General features: G+C 42.5%; 1 long non-coding RNA gene and 1 pseudogene across 1 annotated transcript; both read right to left on the bottom strand.

Moving 5' to 3' along the window:
• Window positions 1-201: 201 nt before the first annotated feature.
• LOC135559644 (uncharacterized) lies at window positions 202-6,855 on the bottom strand. The gene is made up of 2 exons (XR_010458455.1): window positions 3,982-6,855; window positions 202-2,428 (listed from the first exon to the last, which is right to left on the bottom strand). It is a non-coding gene; the product is annotated as an uncharacterized LOC135559644 (long non-coding RNA).
• A 3,310-nt stretch (window positions 6,856-10,165) lies between these two features.
• On the bottom strand, window positions 10,166-15,790 carry LOC115142209 (DC-STAMP domain-containing protein 2-like; annotated as a pseudogene).
• Window positions 15,791-22,453: the final 6,663 nt, after the last annotated feature.

Raw genomic sequence — 22,453 nt, 5'->3', positions numbered from 1 at the left:
CACAATGTAACTCTAAGTCAATCACACTTCTGTGAAATCAAACTGTCCACTTAGGAAGCAACACTGATTGACAATACATTTCTGTTAGTGGAATTTCTAAATTCCTGTATGTTTTGTAGCCAAAACCAAATTCGCACTCATTCTAATTCATTAATGATTTGTAAGTTCATTAATTATGCATGAAGTAGATCGAGACCAGTCTTAAAAGCCAGGTAACAGCGTTTAATTCAAGAGAGCACTACCACATACACATATTTCCACAGGTTATAAACTGACAATGACGTCAGCATTTTCTAAACGTTCTATCTCTTAGAGGCCCTATAGTTTCTCGAGCTTTTCGCTCCACGCCTGAAGTCAAGGTCAGTCAGTATAAATCAGCATTCTAGACAGTCTGGAGATAGCCCGTTCCTGCCACCTGGAGATTGTCCAAATGAATGAACTAAGGAACAGACCTTCATTGTTACTAAACTCCTGACTACATTATATACAATTGGGAAAGGGAGCAAGAGAGAAAATTCATATGTACAGTACATTATAGCATTTGGACTAGTCAGTTCTGATTGGAATGTATACATAATTATTCATTTCAACCATAATTTCCTCCAACAATCCTCCCTTTGATCAAATATTATACATTCAAATCTACATCTAATTTTATCAAAAATAAAAAATAAAAATATGAACTAACATTATTATAAAGGTTTATCAGATTATCATATGAATAGACATATAACCAACATTATTATAAATGTTTATCCGACTCTTCACCCATCATTAATCAAATCTAACCTTAACTCCAACTGTTTTTAAACCTACATCAGAATCATAACTCTTCTTTCAGGATTTTCGTTACAATCTTTATTAAAAAACAGTCTAATATTGAAACAAAGTACAATCTAATTCTATCCTCAACACTAGTCTCATCAAACATAAATTCCCCAATGATGAAAGATCCAGATTTGTCCACTTGTCCTGTAGTCAGGCATTCAGTCCTCCACGGGTCAGGACCTGGAATCGTCCCACACCTCATCATCTATTGTCATAGATTACTCCAGAGTCCTGGAAATAATAACTTTCATACATACACGCAATCAACCACGTCCGTACAAAACTAACACAGTCACACAGGTGAAGGTAGCCCATATCACAACATTTTTCCATACACACTGTCAACCCAATTTAGTTCAGAGAAGTATCCACCCCAGAGTTTCTGCCAACCCGTGAGCCAGGGTGGTCAAACCAGCTGAGGCTTCGGGCACTGATTCGTCCGGAGCTGTGTTATTTGGGATGTAAGCACAAACATGGTCCTGATTATCACGCATACTTCTCCCTTTTCAGCCATTAACATATCTAATGCAATTCTATTCTGTCAAGCCTTCCAGCTGGTTACTTCAGTCTGTTCTACAAAACCTTTAATAACACCTCTGGTATACCTGTTAAATCGCTGTTGATTATCATAAATATAATTAATCCAGCCCACGTTCTTATGAGAGTAGAGCCCCGGAAATGCTTAACTCTAATCCTGCTAGGATCTGATTTCTTGCTTTGACTAATCTGGCACCTCCCCTGGAACCCCAATGTTATCAATGTATACCTTGTCATCAAATGACCCAGATGGAGTGCTTCTCTTTTCCCGTTTAGATAACTTCATGTCCTGGTGTCGAATGAGTGAACATTCTCTGTTCTATTACAAGTACTAACTTCTCCCACATTTTTTTCCATGAGTACTATATCGGGCCAAACAGTAATAATCTCCTCTGGATACTGTAAAGGGAGGAACCTGGGGATTTAAATAGTGCAAATCAATACAACTGTCATTATCTGGCATTCCTGCTTTCGTGAACAGCCCAAACTCCTCTATCCAGAACCGTACTAGGGTGTCGACCAAGACCTGGTCATCTCCATACCACAACCCTTGATCCTCCTTCATTTCTATTTAAAGGGTTAAGCGTATCTTTATGCCACTCTACTCTACCTTCTTCCATACTGGGTGAGTGGATTCATATCGCCCTCTCTCCCAATGAGCTATGACCTGTGTCCACGATCAATATGGGAACCTGCACCGATATCTCTTTTATTTTGGAAGACGAACAGCTTCCATGTGAAGCCCCACCCTCTCCCCTAGAACACATCGCTTAGCAAGAGTCAGACACATCTTCACTTCTATGAACAACAACAGTGAGGAAAGGACAGGTAAAGTATTTTTCATTCGAGAGATGGCCCCCAGAATTCTGTTAATTCCAGTTCTCCTCTCGAACTCTGTTATTGTTCGACAGGGTCACTGTGCCTTACCCTCCCGCAGTGCGATATGAATCCGGGTAGCTCTTTCAGCTAGCTGTTACCAGGAGTCCTTGGTATGGTCCCCCCAACAAGCCTATGGGACTGGATTGAGTGACTTCACCTGTAGTTCACCTGTAGTGCATAAAATCTTGGACATACAGGTTTGGTTAACAAACAGTTTCTCATTTGTTCTGTTTATTAGCAAAAAAAATTTTTTTATCAGTTAATTATCCCGTAGGTCACATCCTATTCTAGAACACAATTTACCCATCCCCCCTTTGTTACCTGGCTCTGCCCAGGTAACAACCTTGCCTTATTCTTAAACAATGACTTAGGTAAGATTTAGTGAATTATCCTTATGTCTGACATCATCATGTAGGAGCCCCTTTTAATTTTCCACATGTCCAATTCTCCCTTGGGCGCCCATTCATGTCAATCCTGTACCAATTCCCTGTCAAGTTTCTTATCTACTTTTATGAACTATCTGCGCTACTTATATATTTTCTTAAATATATATTTTTACCAATTGAAACCTTTTCTCTCATATCTCTCAAATACCACTAAGCTTCTAACTGTTTGACTTTATCTAAAATCATTGATTTTTAGAAAAAACATGTCTATGAGCGGCTTTTCTCTAAAGTCCTTACATTTCCTTAATCAATCTATCTTGATCCTAACAATAATCCTAAATCATCACAGATGTCCTATATTCCTGTTAAATGTAATACTATTTAAAAACGTATAATAATCAAACAAGGTCTAATAAATGCTAACCATATTAAAAATCCTTCCTACACTAACAAGCCCTCTCCTTCGGGGACCCTCAGTATTCTATCTGACAATAACATGAATTTAATATGTGTTGCAAAGTGTGGAATACCTTATCTACAGTAATTTCTCCCCCCTAAAAAACTGCAACTTATTTTTCTATGTAATTCCCTGCCCTATTGGCTTAATCTGTTTTATCTTCCCCTATTTATTCTCAATGATAAATATGACTTTTTCTCTGTTACAATACCAAATCATTAATAGCCCATTCAAAAACTTCACAGCTAATGTTGTAAAACAGAATCCTGAACCACTTTCTCATTTGTGGTTCAAACAATAATTCTAAACCCCTCAACCAAAACTCCATTATTATGAATTACCTTAAAACTAGTAACTCAATATGACCACATTCATTATACAAATGACTCTCCCCTGAGGCTGATCAGACCTCAGAAGACAGTCACGATAAGATCAATAGGTCATAAAATTTAAAGAGAATTCAATTGTATAATTAAAACTCATAATGTTCCATATGTGAGTGTGCCTCTTTAAAATACCTTGTCACTGGGAACAGGGAAATCCCCTTAACCCAAACTTTTACTACTACAACGACACCCAATAATTCTGATAATCCCTTCACATCGTTTGTTTTAAATCTCTTGATGTATCATGTAACTTATTTTTCTATCTTCAAATTGTCGTCCCACAATATATTTTCCACTGTCATACACTCAAACCACTGTGATTGACGTGCACTGTTCCTTTAAGATAAGACATTATTTTTCCCGTAAAGAAAAACAGAGAAAATAGATAGTGTTTTTTTTATTTTTTTTAGGATACTTTAACTTCTAGTTCGAATTCCCAGGCGTTACCTAACCACAAATCAATACTCGGAAAAACAATCACAACTTTTTACGATTAAACTATTCTTACCTATTTTATAGTCCAAAGCGTTGCACTATATAGTCCATTTAGTGCTTGGCACTTCCGTTGCAAGCTGTGGCATCTTTACGATACTTCTCCTTTTTTAAAATGAAATGTATCTGGAACTTCTGGCCGCTTTTGAAAAGTAACTCTAAGCTATAATGCATGCATTTTTCCTCTAAATGCCACAACCCCTTTTCTCGGTTTAAATTTGAGGAACGATGTTGTTAAACGTGCAACGTCATCACCCATCTGCCTGCCTCTGTAAAATATATATTCCCTATTCAGATTGCGTTCAGTTTTAAATTCTAATCATCAAAGTAAAACCAACCCAACTTCTCAACTTACCATACTCTAACATTTAAACGTACCATGTTTTGTGTTAAACTTATCATATGTCAGTCGATTCATAAATAGCTATAACATCCGGATAGCCCGAAATTGTATCGTATCTCTCCGTTATTCCCTACATTTCTTTAGGTGACTTTCTCTTCTATGATACATTTATTTAAATACGACTCCCATCTCAATACATTATTCCACCAGATAATTTTGGGCAAAATAGCGTTTTTCATCGAAATTGTCTCGCCATTATTTTTAATGCCTTCTTTTTTAACAAAATGAATTCAATCTAAAACACATAATAAACGTTCATTTAATATCTTTTACAAACATTGGCGACCGTATTTTTCAGGCAAAACATGCAAATAGGTCAATTACAATCTAAAATTAATTTTAGTTAAACGCCTCGGCCGGGATTACAATTAAACCTTCTTTTGACTCACCTTATCCATTTTTCTCAATATTATTATTATAATTGTCCGTAGTCCCAAAACTTCGACACCGGGAATTCCCCGAAAATCGTCCTAATTACAGATATAGCAAGGAAGGGTTTTAAATATCAGCTTCCATTCAGGTTCTTTGTCTGAGTCAGATTTTGGATGCTTCCCTTCCATTCTCTGTTTAAATTATTACGGTAATCTCCCGCTAGTTTTTCGACACTTCTTTTGTGGAATTTCTAAACAATCCTTCCTTTTCTGTCTGACTGTTTGTGTGTCTCTTTTATGGAAATCTTACCAATAGCTTTGACTTTTGAATCAGATATTAGGTCTTACCTTACAACTATAAGCCCAGGGTTTGTAAAGCCCTAGTTAAAATCTTATTTTCCGGTTGTGTCAGAGGGCTTTTAAAGAACGCTAATAATCGTTATCTCACGCCACTAATTGTTAGACTCCCCTCTCGCATGGAACTATCCTGTCTATAGATATGGCTTTTATCTCATTTCTTTAGATTTAAGTTCCCTCTCCTCCTTATTTGGATATTTCCGTAGTATTAGTTGAATCGGAACGATGATCAATACTGCCACTATTCAAATGACCAATCCAGTTATCTTGCGCATTCTTGCCGTCTCCCTACGCCCAGTATTTGTACAAGCTCACCGTCCTATCCCCCAGTACCTATTTAATATCCCGTCTTAATCTCGGGCGGGTGTGCCTCTCATGATTAAGTTTATTTTATTTACGGTAGTGCACATTACCACAGGTTATTTTCGAACCTGCTTCAGTGTATATCGGTTATACAAAACCCAGTGTATGATGGTCATACAAACCCTGTGGGAATAGCACAGCTCCCATTATTGATGAATTCTGAAAATTTCAGAACATCAATTAAAGAACTCAAATCCCCCAGAATCGAGAATAAAGGCTACTTTACCTGCTGCCGGCTGGGAAAGCATTGTTCATTTGAATCTAGTCACCTTCTCTGTACTCCGTGATAATACGCAGGCCTGAATTTGAACCTCAATTCAGAGGTCAGGTCTTTAGTAAAACGAGTCAAAAACGAGTCCGTGCACGATTTTCAGCGTACTACCTCCAGATAACAGGGAGGGGTATTTAGATCCGGGATCGAAGGACCAATTGTTAGTGGAATTTCTAAATTCCTGTATGTTTTGTAGCCAAAACCAAATTCGCACTCATTCTAATTCATTAATGATTTGTAAGTTCATTAATTATGCATGAAGTAGATCGAGACCAGTCTTAAAAGCCAGATAACAGCGTTTAATTCAAGAGAGTACTACCACATACACATATTTCCACAGGTTATAAACTGAAAATGACGTCAGCATTTTCTAAACCTTCTATCTCTTAGAGGCCCTATAGTTTCTCGAGCTTTTCGCTCCACGCCTGAAGTCAAGGTCAGTCAGTATAAATCAGCATTCTAGACCGTCTGGAGATAGCCCGTTCCTGCCACCTGGAGATTGTCCAAATGAATGAACTAAGGAACAGACCTTCATTGTTACTAAACTCCTGACTACATTATATACAATTGGGAAAGGGAGCAAGAGGGAAAATTCATATGTACAGTACATTATAGCATTTGGACTAGTCAGTTCTGATTGGAATGTATACATAATTATTCATTTCAACCATAATTTCCTCCAACAATTTCACATGCTGTTGTGCAAATGGAATAGACAACAGGTGGAAATTATAGGCAATTAGCAAGACACCCCCAAAAAGGAGTGGTTCTGCAGGTGGGGACCACAGACCACTTCTCAGTTCCTATGCTTCCTGGCTGATGTTTTGGTCACTTTTGAATGCTGGCGGTGCTTTCACTCTAGTGGTAGCATGAGACGGAGTCTACAACCCACACAAGTGGCTCAGGTAGTGCAGCTCATCCAGGATGGGACATCAATGCGAGCTGTGGCAAGAAGGTTTGCTGTGTCTGTCAGCGTAGTGTCCAGAGCATGGAGGCGCTACCAGGAGACAGGCCAGTACATCAGGAGACGTGGAGGAGGCCGTAGGAGGGCAACAACCCAGCAGCAGGACCGCTACCTCCGCCTTTGTGCAAGGAGGAGCAGGAGGAGCACTGCCAGAGCCCTGCAAAATGACCTCCAGCAGGCCACAAATGTGCATGTGTCTGCTCAAACGATCAGAAACAGACTCCATGAGGGTGGTATGAGGGCCCGACGTCCACGGTGGGGGGTTGTTCTTACAGCCCAACACCGTGCAGGACGTTTTTCATTTGCCAGAGAACACCAAGATTGGCAAATTCGCCACTGGCGCCCTATGCTCTTCACAGATGAAAGCAGGTTCACACTGAGCACATTTGATAGACGTGACAGTCTGGAGACGCCGTGGAGAACGTTCTGCTGCCTGCAACATCCTCCAGCATGACCGGTTTGGCGGTGGGTCAGTCATGGTGTGGGGTGGCATTTTTATGGGGGGCCGCACAGCCCTCCATGTGCTCGCCAGAGGTAGCCTGACTGCCATTAGGTACCGAGATGAGATCCTCAGACCCCTTGTGAGACCATATGCTGGTGCGGTTGGCCCTGGGTTCCTCCTAATGCAAGACAATGCTAGACCTCATGTGGCTGGAGTGTGTCAGCTGTTCCTGCAAGAGGAAGGCATTGATGCTACGGACTGGCCCGCCCATTCCCCAGACCTGAATCCAATTGAGCACATCTGGGACATCATGTCTCGCTCCATCCACCAACGCCACGTTGCACCACAGACTGTCCAGGAGTTGGCGGATGCTTTAGTCCAGGTCTGGGAGGAAATCCCTCAGGAGACCATCCGCCACCTCATCAGGAACATGCCCAGGCGTTGTAGGGAGGTCATACAGGCACGGGGAGGCCACACACACTACTGAGCCTCATTTTGACTTGTTTTAAGGACATTACATCAAAGTTGGATCTGCCTGTAGTGTGGTTTTCCACTTTAATTTTGAGTGTGACTCCAAATCCAGACCTCCATGGGTTGATACATTTGATTTCCATTGATAATTTTTGTGTGATTTTGTTGTCAGCACATTCAACTATGTAAAGAAAAAAGTATTTAATAAGAATATTTCATTCATTCAGATCTAGGATGTGTTATTTTAGTGTTCCCTTTTTTTGAGCAGTGTATATTGAAAGCAGATGCTTCTACACAGGTGTGGTTCCTGAGTTAATTAAGCAATTAACATCCCATCATGCTTAGGATCATGTATAAAAATGCCCAGTTGCCCATTATTTCGGCTACCATGGCTAGAAGAAGAGTTTTCAGTGACTATGAAAGAGGCGTCTCAAAGCAGTATAGGGGGTTTAAAGGGTGTTTGTGTGTCTCAGTCACCAGATCTCAATTCTCAACCCAATTGAACACTTATGGGAGATTCTGTAGTGGCGCATGTTTACGGGAGGCAACAGTCATATAATATAATTATTTAACATTGCTATTAAATTGTATTCACTTATTGGAAGTTGCTAGCTATCCCATAAAGCCATTAGCGAAAACCACATTATCTCTGTGGTCTGGCAACTTCCTGTTCTTCGACAGACTCTGGCTGGACTAAAGATGACGCAAAGTAGAAAAATGTTAAAGTTTGCAGCGTCCGTCCTGCAACGGAGCCTTCAACTGCAAGGGGGCATTATGTTTGCACTCCATTATGGACTTCCCCATTGAAAAGCATGACATGCGGAGCAACGCAACGGAGCCTTCAACTGCAAGGGGGCATTATGTTTGCACTCCATTATGGACTTCCCCATTGAAAAGCATGACATCCGGAGCAACGCAACGGAGTGCTTATGGGTGATGTGAACGAGGCTTGAGACAGCGTTTTCCACCACCATTAACAAAAACCCAAATTATGGAATTTCTCATGGAAGAATGGTGTCGCATCCCTCCAATAGAATCTATGCCAAGGTGCATTGAAGCTGTTCTGGTGGCTTGTGGTGGCCCAACACTCAATTAAGAGACTTTATGTTTCCTATATTTTGGCAGTTACCTGTACATAGAGTTATATGTGCACATAGACAAAGTTACGGTACACAGACCCGGTGCTGATGCTCAACATTCTGTACATGGTTTGAATTCCATCTGATCCAACAGTCTAGTATAAAATGTAGTGACACTAAACCTGAAGCTGCTGGCAACGTGTATGAACACTGCCATTAGAATGATGCAACACCTTCCCTGTCACACCAGTTTGTAATAGATAATGGCTGATGCTAACCGTGCCACTACTAGTATACAAACAATGACAAAGACCGCCACTACATAAGACCAGAATCGACAACAAAATGATAGTTTTTTTTCTGGTTGAATAGTTTATCTACCTTTGGCACGACAAGAAGAGAACGTGATCAAGCTGTATTAACTTTTTAAGCATAACATTTCTGTCTGTTCTTTTGTCCTGAAATCAAGATAAATACATCTGTATTGCTGTGCAGTGCTGACCTTGTTTCAATTCTATGCATGGTTCACATTCCTCTTTCTCCTAGACTCCCAGACCAGCAGACTACTGCAGAACAAGTTCTATTCTGCCTGCACAAAACCACAACCTGTAGTGGCTATTGTGAACAAATCTATCTGTGGATCTTTTTATTTCAGTGTAGTTGTTATGTAACTGACAGCCCCTAACTCATCAGTGTTTGCAGATCTAAATTAAATAGATAGGTGTAAGCGACAGCTAAGTCCACTGGGAAGGTATCCATTTATTACTACACCTACCTGGTTCCCTGAGATCAGCAAACACAGAAGTGGTAAGGGCTAGAGGAGGGGGTTTGGGACTGGACAGGTAAAGAGAGAGTTGTGACTGGGACATAACGTACCCGTTCTCGTTTCGGGTGGTACCTGGCACACACGAGCCTCCTTAACTCATTTTAAGAGAGAGGAAGCAAAGCAAACAGCTTATTTTGGCCACTGGGTGTCAGTGTTAAATAGCAAAAAATACAGAGACCCTGTAGAATTGACTCCATATCCCTAGGCCAAGGCATCGATTCAGATAACATCCAAAATAAAGGAAACACATAAAGCATCTTAATAGGGAGTCGGGCAACCACGAGTCAGAACAGCTTCAATGCACCCAGGCATTGACTGTTGTGTCTGGAGCTCTACCAGAGGGACGAGACACCATTCTTCCATGAGAAATTCCATAATTTGGTGTTTTGTTGATGATAGAAAACACGTTCTCAAGCACCGCTCCAGAATCTCCCATAGGTGCTCAATTGGGTTGAGATCTGGTGACTGGAAGTCCATGGCATATGGTTAACATCGTTTTCATGATCATCAAAACATTCAGTGACCACTATTGCCCTGTGGATAGGAGCATTGTCATCCTATGGGAGCATAGCCATGGTAGCAATAATAATGGCCCAAATAATTTTATACATGACCCTAAGCATGATGGGATGTTAATTGCTTAATTAACTCAGGAACCACACCTCTCAACTGGAAACTCGGAAAGAAATTAGCTACAACTGGGAAAAATACAATGCTAAAAAAATAAAGGGAACACTTAAACAACACAATGTAACTCCAAGTCAATCACACTTCTGTGAAATCAAACTGTCCACTTAGGAAGCAACACTGATTGACAATAAATTTCACATGCTGTTGTGCAAATGGAATAGACAACAGGTGGAAATTATAGGCAATTAGCAAGACACCCCCAATAAAGGAGTGGTTCTGCAGGTGGGGACTACAGACCACTTCTCAGTTCCTATGCTTCCTGGCTGATGTTTTGGTCACTTTTGAATGCTGGCGGTGCTTTCACTCTAGTGGTAGCATAAGACAGAGCCTACAACCCACACAAGTGGCTCAGGTAGTGCAGCTCATCCAGGATGGGACATCAATGCGAGCTGTGGCAAGAAGGTTTGCTGTGTCTGTCAGCGTAGTGTCCAGAGCATGGAGGCGCTACCAGGAGACAGGCCAGTACATGAGGAGACGTGGAGGAGGCCGTAGGATTGCCTGTGCCATTTACTTCCACTGCTAATACGATGGGTGCTAGAGAGAGCACAAGGAGAGAACACAATGTCTTGGATGATGTTGTTGGTTCCAAATATGGTTTTGATATACAATTTCATTAGAATAATCTGTACTATAGTATTTAATTGGAAACTGATGTCCAGTTTAATTCCGTTATTGGACTGAATAGAATGGAGTAAACTGATAGACTTCAAGTTTCAGGCAAGGTTATTCATCACACCGAACAACCACTTTCTCTCATAAAATAAACTGTTATGTCTAAAATAACTAAGTCCAAAATAACAGCCCAAACAAAATATGTACAAACAAAATAGCTGTACAAACATGTTTTGAGACTCGGCTTGTTAGCAGTGTTTCTGGTTTCATTCAGGTAAATATACTTTTTGGAAGCAATAACGAATGCAGATATTATACCTCTCATCTATTCCTGTTTTTAACCATGCACCTGTGAGTACACTGATGGGTGGGGTGGCTAGTAAGATTTAAATGTTTTTTCAAGTACAGTAAATAACCTTGAACTGAACATCATCTATTTCCCTGTAGCCAGACTGTCTCACCTCTGGCCACGATGTCCCCCTGGGCTTGGTAGTGCACCAGGTCAAACATCCAGAAGACCACCAGGTCCAGCGCCACCCCAGGCATCCTATTGCTATGTGCCTAAGAATGGACACTGCGCTGAGGGCAGCCGTCCGCCGCTCCCTGGCCGTCAGGTACACTGAGACTAAAGGACAGAGATGGGTGTGTGGGAGGGGAGGTTAGGTGGGTGTTTTCACTGCCATGACATCAATGTTACACTGACTTTCTCTTTTCACCTTCCTATATGTTTTTGTTGTTGTTCTCATTTTCTAACTTCTCTATATCCTTTCGCTCCCTACCTTTTCTATCAACACCCACACTGCTTCTCCCTACAATTCATTTATCTTTTCTTCTCCTCTTTCCTGTGCATTCTTCCTGCTCCACTCACATGGTCTGATGTAGGTGCGGGCCACTCTCTGGCTGAGCGGTTAGACAGGGGGTTTTCCCTCTCTAGCCAATCTCTCGTTGAGCTCCTCAAACTGCTCTGTGATGTAAGTGTTGTCAAAGTCATTCTGGTGCAGGTACTTGTGTTTGTACAGGACAGCCCTAAAACACAACACACACACACACACACACACACACACACACACACACACACACACACACACACACACACACACACACACTAGAGCAGGGTTTCCCAAACTCAAGAGAAACCCTGGTATAGAGTATACCTCTCCTTGTCAAAACCTTGTTTGCATGACTGACCCATGTGAATGAATATAGATAGACTCACCGTAGGTACATTAGCAGCAGAAGGAAGAGGCCTATGTAGGCTATTAGCCCCATCACTTCCTAGAAACGTCCCAGCTCCACCGACACTTCCTCCATCATATCCTGTGACACCTGTTGCACCATCTGACTGCTGTTCACATTCATGTCAAAGTGAATAGAGGCCGATATGTTGAACTCAAACTCCTTCTTCATCTTCTCAAAAACTGCTATGATTGCTAGAAGAGAGCAAAGAGGCACTTCAAGAATGTGCCACTGTGCATTTGTGACTGTTTAGATTGGCCATCAAAAAGGAGTTACAGTAGAACTATGGAATTGAAGAATGTTCTACCTTGGAATAGAGAAGTAGTAGAAACTATTATATAGGGCAAGGTTTTTGTACCTCTGGACTTTACTTACGGGCAGCAATCTTTGTCTTCATGTGGCCGACAATGAAAGAAGGGATGATGCAAAACCGCTGACCAACTGACATGAGAGGAATGCATTGATAATTACTGTCCTCATACCTACAAATGGCATAACCTCTAGCTAATTGACGTGAAAAATGCATCTCTGCATCACAGGCTCTAGTCATTGTCTCATAAAACCATTGTGAACAGTCATTAAAAGTAAACCCAAGTGTCATGTCAGGTTTATAAGACAGCATTATATAGGATTTATGACCCATAGTTTAGAAAGGGAAATGCCACCATTCACTTTATGCTGAGAGCAGCATTCTAGATCTCCAAAGGGCCAGGAAGCGTGTTTCATCTCTGGCCCTCGGGTCATGTTTGGATTAAAAAGTCACCAGTGCCCGGCTGGCTCCCGGCTGGCTCCCGGCTGGCTCCCGGCTGGCTCCCGGCTGACTCCCGGCTGGCTCCCGGCTGGCTCCCGGCTGGCTCCCGGCTGACTCCCGGCTGGCTCCCGGCTGGCTCCCGGCTGGCTCCCGGCTGGCTCCTGGCTGGCCCGAGAGCAGCGGTGGATATGAAACAATAATTCATTTGAAAAGAAAACAGGGGAGGCAGAGGGATGGAGGGTGACTCATGCCTGCGCTCCTCCTGGGAAATGTGAGAGGAAACCTGAGGGCAGTGTGGGGCTGGAGGGTTTTAAACTAGGCCTTGGCTCCTAAGTTACCCTGCCCTCCTAGGCTAAAGAATAACACAGAGCACCGCAGAGCTTCCAGAGAGCTAGAGAGGAGGGCTGTGCTGTACCTCCACACTGATGTCAACCTCACAACAATGGGTGATCTATTTTTCCATGAGCTAACATATTTGTAGTCAGCAATTTTTCACCAAAATCGGAAAAAAAAGGCTCGGGTGCAAAAAAAGGGGACATTTTAACTGAGTTTCAGAAGATTTTAAACTACTGACCACCCAGCTAGCACATAATGTTCTGAGAACCATATGTTGTTTAAAGCTTGGCGAGAGCGTGGTTATCCTATGGTTATTTTGCATGCAATCTTCCCATAACTTTTCCTATAGGTTTCTTCATGGTTCTATTTAAAGTAATGTTCTCAAATTGTTCAGACAACGTTAAGAAACAATGTTCTTCGGTGGTAATTTAAGTATAATGTTTTCAAAAGCTTTCCTCATGGTTCTATTTAAAGTAATGTTCTCAGAACGTTAAGAGAACGTTAAGAAACAATGTTCTTCTGTGGAAATTCCAATGTTTTCTACAGGTTACCTAATGGTTCTAGTTAAAGTCGTGTTCTCCGAATGTTCAGAGAACATTAAGAAACAACGTTCTTCTATGTGAATTCAAGAACTTCAGCATAATGTTTTCTGCAAGTTTCCTCATGGTTCCATTTAATGAATTTTCTCAGAATGTTCAGCGAATGTTAGGAAATGAAGTTCTACTATTGGAATTCCAGTACTTCAGCATAACATTTTTTGCAGGTTTCCTCGTGGTTCTATTTAAAGTACTGTTCTCAGAACATTAAGAAAACTTTCCATAAAAACCACAAGAAAACATTAACGTTTAAAAAACAAACTTTCCATTCTCCGCATCAATAAAGCTCTCTCTATCCTCTATCTTGTTACGTGTTTTCAGGTGTGTTGGCCACACCTGATCTTAATGAGTGTTTGTTTCCTTTGAAATAGAATCTGTTTGAATTTACAAAAATGTACGACTTTGTATTAGTAGAGAGTATAGAGAGCAGAAGATCATAGGTTTGAATCTCACTGACACCATGCCACAATAAAAAACAAATGTGCTTGCATGATTAATGCCTAAGCAAATTCATTTCCATGTGTCCTATCTATGCTTGGAGTTGAAAACAGTTAACCTAATCTAGCAGTGTTATTAAAAGTCTTACTGAAACATGTTCTCAGAACGTTATTTAATTACCTTAAAATAACCTATAATTTCAGTTCGTTAATAAAACCTCCCAGGAAAACTTTCAGGAAACCATAGGAAAACTTTCTCAGAACCTCCCTGCAATCTGAAAAGGTATGTTCCCAGAACAAGTGAAATTTTCACTTCTGTTCTCAGAACTTTTTCAAAAGCCTTAACGGTAAGGAAACGTATGGCTTCATTCCCACAACCAATGGGAAACCAAAAACGTACATTCCCAGAACTGCTAAGGAACCAAATGTGCTAGCTGAGAATGACTTAAAAACAGAGAACAAACATCTCAGATAATGTAATGGTTAGGAGGCAAGGAGTAATGTTTAGGAGGCCCTAACAAAGTTGTCCTTCATAATGGCTCTATAAGAGAAACATTAAGCGAAGACTGCGTCAATGACAATACAGATATGACAACCTAATTATAACACTACCATAGATTTTCTTATTTTTAAACAGACACCTTCCACAGTGATTGATGTCCTTTTCACATTTCCTTTACTCTATTGATACAGCTGTATATTGTATGTGCTAAAGCCTCCCAGGTTCCTACTCTTGCGATTTGAACCTGCTTCTCAGTGGACAATAATTTATTCATCTGACACTATGACAAACAGCTACGCTTCCTCTACTACTGACAGCTGATGGAAGTAAGGGTGAGTGAGGATAGTGATTATACTGTATGATGGAATAACATGTCAACCAACCTCGAGCGAGACCACAGAGGGGGCGGAACCCATCCACAATGTGACAAAGGAAGTTGAACGCAGACAGGAGCTCCATGCAGTCATCACGGGCATCATCAAACAGCTTGTTACACTTCTTACAGGGGGTGCCCAGTTTGTCATTACACACCTCGCCAATGCCGACCAGGAACACGGAACGAGCTGTAACAGGGGGCAGAGGGCACAGAAATCAATGGAAGGCTTCATTTGGAGAGTTAAATAGTTAGATACAGTAACTGTACTAACAGTGTCTTCGAATACTGACAGTGCTAGAATAAGCATGGCCCACAGACGTACCTGCTGGGTCTGGCTCATGGAAAGTTCGGCCCCACACACCACGCTGTCCGCTGCACGGTCAAAGTTTTCCAGGGTGTTGGTCATGGGGCCCTGGACCAACATGGAGAAGATGAGGAACAGGAGGAAGTCCTTGCCCTTCACTGTGAGGAAATAAAAAAATTAAAAAGTGCATTAGTGGTACACAGAACAAGTTGGTGTACTGAGTATTGCATTGTAGGTCATTCCTTCCACTCGGGCGATATCCTGCGCCAGCTCTGCGCACTGTGTCTCCGTTGCATCTGCACTGTCCAGTGCATCCTGTGCTAGTGCCCCGCATTTGCTGGGCGAAAGTAACCATCCAGCCAGGACGGGTTGTGCCAGCTCTACGCTTGAGACCTCCAGTGCGCCTCCACGGCCCAGTGTATCCGGTGCCTGCTCCATGCACCAGGCTTCCAGTGCATCTTCCCGGGTCCGGTGAGACCTGTTCCAGTTCCACGTACCAGGCCTCCAGTATTCTCCCCAGCCTGGTAAGCCCTGTGGCAGCTCCACGCACCAGGCTTCCAGTACGTCTCCTCAGTCTGGTGAGACCTGTTCCGGCTCCACGTAAGAAGCCTCCAGTGATGATCCATGGCACGAAGCCTCCAGTGATGATCCATGGCACGAAGCCTCCAGTGATGATCCATGGCACGAAGCCTCCAGTGATGATCCATGGCACGAAGCCTCCAGTGATGATTCATGGTACGAAGCATCCAGTGATGATCCATGCTCCGGAGCCTGTAGTGATGATCCATGGCAAGGAGCCTGCGGCGACGGTCCCCGGTCCGGAGCCTGCTGCGATGATCTGCGGCCTGGTTCCTCCAGTGAAGGTCCATGCACTAGGGCCGCCACCAAAGCGGAGGGATCTGCGGGTGGAGGGGGGTCTATGTCCACACCGGAGCCACCGCCTTGAAGAGATGCCCACCCGGACCCTCCCCTTTAGAGTCAGGTTTTGCGACCGGAGTCCGCACCTTTGGGGGGGTACTGTAACACCCTGGCCATAGAGGCTTTTATTCTCTTTCTTGGTTAGGCCAGGTGTGACAAGGGTGCGCATTCTAGTTTCTTTATTTCTATGTTGGTGTGGTTCCCAATCAGAGGCAGCTGTCTATCGTTGTCTATGATTGGGGATAAGTTGTCCTTTTTCGTTTGGGTTTTGTGAGTAGTTTTCGGTTTAGTGTCTGCACCTGATAGAACTGTTTCGTTTTGTTCAACTTTGTTATTTTGTTGTGGTATTCAGTATTATTAAAAAATCATGAACGCCTATCACGCCGCACCTTGGTCTCCTTCTTCAGACAGATGTTACACCAACTCATTGTGAATTCTCCCCTCCAGGTTTATTTCTGGGTCTCTTCCACAATGTCACAATGACCACTGTAAACAGGCTCTTAGCAGAATATGCATTTGTTGGTGAGTAGATTGTGGTACTGCAATTGAACACTGTTTGGAGTCAATCAGTAAAGTAAACTAATTGGAAACATATTAGTCATGCTCTGTGTGTATTTTTCAGCTGTATGTGTTCTGGGTGTGGCATTTTCCTCCTACTTTCGCTGCTCGTCCCCTCTGCTCTTTCCCAGCATGCTCAGCTACCGTGGCAGGGCGTACCTCATGCTGTTTGTCCTCTACGGCCTGTATAGGGGTAACTGAAAATAGCTCTGGAAAAAATGTATTGCCTTGATACTTGCCAAATAGCTTGCTAGCAGTATGGCATCGCTGTGGTGCAAACCGGCAATCCTCTGCTCACCCTGTTCTCTCATCCTGTCAGGCCCTTCCACTGTATTGTCCAGGATGTGGCCTTCTCTATGGGGTGCAACATAGAACTCCAGATCAAACACAGCAAGGTCATGTGGAGGGATGTGATGGAGCCCTTCATGGAGGTGGTGCAGGGTATTGTGGTAAGTTGCACATTATGTTCAGTGGATCACTATTGCCAGAATAGCATTAGTGGAAACCAAGACTGTCCTCAGGGCAGGCCTGGTTCTAGCTAGATATATTTGTGTTGTGAATTTTGGCTAACCCTTTTCCTAAACCTAATTATCCTAACCTGCTATGAAAAGTCACTAATGCTAGTCATAACTGGCAGACCTGCCCTGAGAGCAGTCTGAGTATCCACTAGTGTGATACAGTTCACTATTGTATTAGTTCAGTAGGTTTGTTTCACATTATCGACTGATATTTCAAGGACATGCCCCAACGTTTCCTTCATGTCATTACTGGGTCAGGAGGATAATGGGAAGTTCCAGGAGGAGGCTAAGAGTGTGAGCAGGAAGTTACAGAGCATCAGATATGAGGTCATGGGGAGGTATGGCTATGACTTCATGGAACAGGGCCCTGTTGCTGCCGGCAACAACACCCAGAATTTGTATGCAGCAGAGACGATGCGATGTGACTGAGTATTGGTTTGCATTTAAAAACCTATTCAGCAGATTGAAGTTGGTTGTTATTGGTCGATAGTTAGTTGAGAATGTACTGACATTACTCACTGTCTGTTTTTCTGCATTGTGGGACAGATGTGGTGGAGCAGGGGATGGAGTGCTGTCGGGAGTGGTTTGAGGTCAAGTGGCAGGATGCCATCAAAGCCCCAGTCATCAACCAAATGTGTGTGTCCATGAGATTCCACTTCCTCTGTTACATCATGAGAGGTAGGGGTTTAACCTCATTGGTAGCCCAGGTTTTTTAATCAAGTGGGATGATATACTGTACTTTTCTGATTACAATGATGTTTGCTTGGTTGCTTTTCAAGTCAGTCATGAAGTCCTGGTGCAGAGAGGAGATCCCAGTGGAAGGGAACTGTGGTGGTTCATTTCTTTATTATCAAATGAGGGGAGACAAATTTATCACACAAGTCAGAGTTATACTTAATAGTGAGAGCTTTGCAATAGCAATGGCTGGTCGACGAATCACAGTCTCTGATGATTTGTTGAAAAGCCGCGAGACAAAGGTCTTTTATAGCCAAGATCCACCCCCTAGTTGACATAACAAACCACAGATGTTTTGAATGGGTCACAAGGTGAGACTTTTTAAATGAGAAAGGAGTATCCCGTAGCCAAATAGCATTCGCTATAAATTATTGTTCAGTTTGGTCCCTAAGATGAGGTTCCAATCTCGTTCCTGGTACTTCACAGCACAAAAACACCAACTCATCCAATGGCATAAATCAGTTGTCAACTCCAGATACTCCCATCTCAAGTAAAACCCCTTCCTGACCCCACTCCTGGACAAGCTCCCGGAGGGTAGTGAGCCTCTAGGTCCCCGGTCCGGAGCCTGCTAACCCAGGATAAGTGCAACAGCAGAGATGACATACAATGGTTCCAGACACTACCACACACATCCCCCAATGCCAAAGGAGGGAGTGACTGGCACACAGACATTGTGGAGACAAGTAATTGGTTCCCCATTAATCACACCATCCCTTCACATGGTTTAAGAGTAGGTATAGACACATTTACATATGAAGACAATGTTCTCTCCTGTCCTCTTCCCTTTCTGATATTCTGCATAGCACCAAGGACATGTGAAAGACAAGCCTGACCTCTCCCTTCTCGGTGCCCCAGTTGACTGAGCCCCAGCTGAGGGAAGAAGTGCAACTGCCAACACCAGAGTCAGAAGAGATGCATTCTAATAACAAGTGTCTCACGGAAGCATATTATGCAGATAAAGACATCTTAATTATCTACGTTACACAACTAATTCTGATTCTTCCGCTATAGAACTTTGGGCAAACATTTGACAAGCTCAACTTCTCCATTGACGCACTGTCCAGATAATTCAGTACTAACGTGTAGTGCTGCAGTTACAAGCCCAACTCCTGTCTGCTCTCACTAAAACCAAGGCAGTTAAATAATGAAAGAAATAAAAGACTGTAGTTTACACATAATTGGGTCATTTGGAGGTTTTCTCTACTCGAAATACATGTATGATGCCTTACTCTTTTGAAGATGCACTTTGCACAATACTTTAATTGGATGTTATTTACAGTTCCTGAGCTTCCACGTTTCCCTCTCGTGTGTGTAGGAGGAGCAGCAGTCTGTTTGGTGTGTCAGCCCTACAGGAGGATTTCAGAGGCTCTGTGTAAAGCCTTTGAGGAGACCAAGGTTGGTCCCGTTTCTGGGGCTCATCAAGCTCCTCCTCCTCCCGCACCTTCAACACCATCTGCACCTCGTGAGCCTACTCAACCACACAGCAACTCGGTTAGATATGACGGAATGACATGTGTGTTTATGCTATCTAATGTAGGGGTTTGTCAGATGTTCTGCTTTTTGAGGCTATTTTAGTTCTTCAAAGTGACATTGTCCTTTTCTTTTGTCAGTGATTGGCCAGAGTCCATACATCCAGTTCCCAGGTCTGAATCAGTCAGGGTTGAAATCCAGCCTACTGCAGGCCTTGAGGACTAGAGTCATGCACCCCTGCATTAGACTCACTGCAGTACCATGATGTAGTTTATTTCTATAAAGTGTTTATACAGTTTCTAATGTAATCCCCGCGTGTGTGCCTCTTCACTCTCTTCCTTCCTCTGAAGGGTGTTTGAATATGCGAGGCAGTATACCCAAGACATTTGCTTTGACAACGTCTACATCACCACCTACTTCAGACAGATTGATGCCAGGAGAAACAGAGCAGTAAGCAAACAAAATATAACGTATTCATTTGGTCAGTGACGCTAAAATGTTTAATTTGGCTCTATACTCCAGCATTTTGGAGTATAGGTAAATAAATAATGTATTGTCATTTTTTTAGTCACTTTCAAGTATAGAAAATGTTTCTTAACAATTTTACATTAATGTGAATGCTACCACGATTACTGGTAATCATGAATGAATTGTGAGTTGCACAAAGATCATGCCCCCCAAAACATGCTAACCTCTTACCATTCCCGATAACGGTGAGGCTAGCGTTTGTGGAGGGGTGTGATATTTGTGCGTCTAACATTCTCACTCGTGTTTTGAAAGAACTGCAAAATCTGAATCCCTACAAATCAGCCGGGCTAGACAATCTGGACCCTCTCTTTTTAAAATTATCTGCCAAAATTGTTGTAACCCCTATTACTATCCTATTCAACCTCTCTTTCTGAGATCCCCAAAGATTGGAAAGCTGCCTCGGTCAACTCCCTCTTCAAAGGGGGAGACACTCTAGACCTAAACTGTTATAGACCTATATCCATCCTGCCATGCCTTTCTAAAATCTTCGAAAGCCAAGTTAATAAGCAGATCACCGACCATTTAGAATCCCACCGTACCTTCTCCACTATGCAATCTGGTTTCGGAGCTGGTCACGGGTGCACCTCAGGCACACTCAAAGTCCTAAACGATATCATAACCGCCATCGATAAAAGACAGTACTGTGCAGCCGTCTTCATCTACCCGGCCAAGGCTTTTGACTCTGTCAATCACCGCATTCTTATCGGCAGACTCAATAGCCTTGGCTTCTCAAATGACTGCCTTGCCTGGTTCACCAACTACTTCTCAGATAGAGTTCAGTGTGTCAAATCGGAGGGTCTGATGTCCGGACCTCTGGCAGTCTCTATGGGGGTGCCACAGGGTTACATTTTCGGGCTGACTCTTTTCTCTGTATATATCAATGATGTCCCTCTTGCTGCTGGTGATTCTCTGATCCACCTCTATGCAGATGACACCATTCTGTATACATCTGGCCCTTCTGACACTGTGCTAACAAACCTCCAAACAAGCTTCAATGCCATAAATAAACATTCAATTTTCTAGCAACAGCTCTGGGGGACATTTCTGCAGTCACCATTTCAATTGCACGCACCCTCAATCTGAGGCATTGTTTTGTGACAAAACTGCATATTTTAAAATGGCCTTTTATTGTCCCCAGGACAAGGTGCACAGGTGTAATGAATATGCTGTTCAATCAGCTTCTTAATATGCCAGACCTGTCAGGTGGCTGGATTATCTTGGCAAAGGAGAAATTCTCACTAACAGGGATGTAAACAAATTTGAGAGAAATCACCTTTTTGTGTGTATGGAAAATTTCAGGGATCTTATTTTTTAGCTCATGAAACATGGGACCAACACTTTCCATGTTGAATTTATATTTTTGTTTGGTATAGTAATACAAATATATATTTTTCTAAGGTCATAATGTATCAACTTCAGTAGTAGCTACATTAAAACTCTGGGCGCCTCTACACAACATGCACGTTGACATTGGGCCCAGTCTATGTAACGTTTTAAATAGGCAGACTAACATTTATTATTCCACTCTTTTTTTTTATCCCTTGTGGAATTGGCACAGGGAAGGTTTGAACAAACAGTAGGGTCCTGTCGGGCGACCTGCAAATAAACAAAGAATACAATGTCGCACAAAGTAGAAACGCTCCTTATACTGTTAGTATTTGCAGTCGATCTGGATATCACAAACGGTGGATTTCCCCAGAGTTCTTAGCTGTGTTACGGATATCTCCCCGGGAATTGGAGCAGCTACTGGGTCGACTGCTGAGTATAAATATAAATAAAACAAATCATTGTTCAGGAGAAAGTGTCACGACGTTCACCGAAGGTGGTTCCTCTCCCTGTTTGGGCGGTGGTCGGCGTCGCCGGCCTACTAGCCATCACCGATCCTTTTGTTAGTTTTGTCTTTGGTTCTGTCACACGTGGTTTCATTTGCTTTAATTTTTGTGTGTATAATTACCCCTGTTGCCTGCTTAGGTTTGTGTGGGATTATTCGTGTTTTGTTGAGGTTGTGCCTTGTTTCTTTTCACGTATTCTACCGAGTGCTTACGTTCAAGGAGCGTTGTTTTCCTCCTTCCGTGAATAACCGGTTACTCTTTTGTCGAGGGCGTTTATTTTGGTATTGTACCTGACCTATATGTTTGTGGACTCGCCTATTAAAAATGCAACTCTGACATCTCTGCTCTCCTGCGTTTGACTCCTGCCCATACCTCTAAACACAATATCCTAACCGAAAGCTTGGCCTTCATTTACATCATACACTATTTGTGTGAAATTCAACAGCTAAATTAAGCTACCTCATTAAGGCCAGTTGTGCACATTCTTGTTTTTGTTCTAATATCCCGTAATTGTTCCAGATGAACACCAAAATTAAGTCCAG

Source organism: Oncorhynchus nerka, linkage group LG14 (assembly GCF_034236695.1).
Source record: "Oncorhynchus nerka isolate Pitt River linkage group LG14, Oner_Uvic_2.0, whole genome shotgun sequence".
Classification (NCBI taxonomy): domain Eukaryota; kingdom Metazoa; phylum Chordata; class Actinopteri; order Salmoniformes; family Salmonidae; genus Oncorhynchus; species Oncorhynchus nerka.
Note: the sequence above shows the minus strand (reverse complement) of the source record. Positions and strands in the feature narration are given on the sequence as shown.